Consider the following 3,138-nt stretch of genomic DNA (forward strand, 5'->3'; position numbering starts at 1 on the left):
TAATAATATATATATATATATATATATATATATATATATATACTGGCAAACAATATAGTTTAAAAAAGAATGAATCATATAGGCATTAATTTGAAGCGACGGATAAACAACAACAATTTCAAAATTAGAAGTTTCAAATTGTAGCATTTCTTAAAACAAATGTTAGTTTTCGATATGCAATAAAAATTCTCAAAGGACATTAAATTAAATTCGATGGTTATTCAAAATAAAAAAAAAGAAAAACAACACGAACAACTAATTATTCCGTCAAATTTCGAAATTTTTTGTTTATCAACTTCTTTTGTTTTTTTTTTTCTATTTTTTATTGCGCCAATTATTTGTTTACATATACATATATATAACATAAAAATTGAAAATATTAGCAAGAAATAATTGTAATATTAATTTTTCAACGATATAAGTGTATCTAAAATATGATTTAAAATGATATGTTAAAAATTGATATTTTAATGGGATGAGATAAATATCGATTATTATAGTATCTTAGATAATTTAATTTTATCAACTACTTCTTAGATTGTTACATTCAAATTGGAGTTAGTATATAACATTAATAATTTACTATTTACACATGATACTGATAATTTACTACTCATCACACCATCATTAAATTATCATTATCAAAATAATGACAAAATGAAAATACAGTGGTGATACAATTTCATTATTATTATTAAACGAATTGAGAATTATCGAATGCTGATACAAAATTTCTTTCTAGTTTTTTAGTTTTTTTTTTTTCCTAAAATTGATAGCAAGAAGTTTACTTATGGTTCCGAACTATTTTTTTATTAGGTAAAATTCTATAAATTTCTTTTTTTTTAAAACAAAAAAATTTAGCATTAACGAGGATAATAGGATGAGAGATAAATGCATTACAAAAATGCGCCAAACCCATTAAATCATCTATCATCAACTTATTTCCTGTTAATAAATTATTTTGTTAATTATATAAGTGCATAAATATCAAGGTTACGAAGTTTTTTTTTTTTTTCATTTCCTTCGAAAATAACTCGTCGTCAGTGAATGTAGTAAAAGTTATATGAAGGAAATTCATTCACTGTTGCTATTATCTTTGATAATAAATGGTTGAAGACTTTGTATTAGCATTGAATTTTGAAATTTTACTAATCGTGATTTAGGCCAAAATTTAGGAGTTAAAAGTTGTAGTTTTTTTTTTAAATTGTCCATCTCAATAACACTGCTCTTATCTCAATCGTGCCATCAACATAGTTTAAAATTTTCAAAATTTCATCAACAGGAGCATTTTACAGCTCATTCATCTAATTATTGGTTTGCTTATTTGTGACTACTTTACGGAATTTTTTGCATATATGAAATTTACGTAACAAAAAAATGCAAATTCTTCATTGCATAAAATACAACATTGAGGAATAATAAATCTCATAAGATCTATGAACAAACATGCATCACTTCTGCGAATATACAATAAAAGATCAAAAGTATGCTATCATATATGAATTTTAAATTTTAAAATGAAAAAGATCACAATATCAATTGCATACAAGAACGAACATGATGAACAACTGAAGAAATTCATTCACTACTGAAAAGCGGAAATATCCACTTGTGGATTAGCCTTTTTTGAAATTTTGAAATATTTAATCAAGATAATAAGCAAATATTTGCAAAACAACCAAACAACATTTAAGACAATCCATTTAACATGAATTAGTTGAAACCAATGGAATACTCAAGAATCACAATAATAAATGATAATTGGAATGAATGATCAATATTTTGATCTTGAATGCAATCTCTTATCATTTTTCCAATAAATTCAAACATGATATAGTAAAATGGATACTTCCCTTTTTAAAATTAACAAATAATTAGAAAGGCACAAGTAATGAAACTTAAAAGTTAAACTTTTTAAAGCAAAATTGGTCAAATTTTATGATTTAAAATGGGAATATAAGGAAACAGAAAGAGTAGTAAAAGGAGATCAAGAATTATGAGATTACAGAAATTTACAAATATGGATAAATATTACACAAGTGCGAGAGAAGTGATAGAAGAAAGCAAAATAGAAAAACAAAAAGAACAAAAAAAAAAAAAACAATGGAAATAGAGGAAAAATTTAATGTTAAAAAAAAATAAAAAATGGATTAGAACGATTGAATATAACTACTACTATTACTACCATTACTATTACAACAACAACAACAACAACAATAACAACAACAACAACAACAGCAACAACAACAGCAACAACAACAACAACAGCAACAACAACAACAACCAACAACAACAACCACTACTACAACTACTGCTGCTACTGCTGCTGTCACTAATGGTAAATGATAATGTTGATGTGAATATAGGAAAAAAAAGATGGAAGGTTGATCATTTCAAAAAAAAGAAAGTAATAGAAACCTGCTGACAACATCGCCAATGACGACAACAGAAAATGGTAGTTTGTATGAAACAATGACAATTGCTCTTTTCCGAGACATACATACATTCAATCCACACATGAAATCAAAACCGATGACAACTGGAAACTTCACCAAAATGGCGACATATGATAAGAAATGGAGGAAAAAAAAAAAAGGAGAAATGATGAAAGGACAGTTATACAGTCATACATCAGACTGAAAAATCACCACTTTACAATACTGTTTCAAAATTTTACCACATGGATAATTTATCATTCAATCCTCTCAAACAATCTGCTTATCCATCAATATTGTTTGCAAAAAAAGGAAAAAAAAACTTTCCAATTTGCGATCGCTAAAGTGGTAAAACGATTTATGATTATACGACAGTTCTCAATAATTTATAATATTTGATTGGAATATGAAAATAGACAAGAAAACCTTGCAGTTAATAGGACCAAATAATAATAATGGTAATAATAATAATTAATAATAATAATAATAACAATAATAATAACAATAATAACAATAATAATAATAATAATAATAATAATAATAATAATAATAATAATTAATAATAATAATAATAATAATAATAATAATAATAATAATAATAATAATAATAATAATTAACAATAATAATAATAATAATAATAATAATAATTAATAATAATAATAATAATAATAATAATAATAATAATAATAATAATAATAGTAA

This window comes from Loa loa, assembly GCF_000183805.2.
Source record: "Loa loa unplaced genomic scaffold supercont3.216, whole genome shotgun sequence".
Taxonomy (NCBI): Eukaryota; Metazoa; Nematoda; class Chromadorea; order Rhabditida; family Onchocercidae; genus Loa; species Loa loa.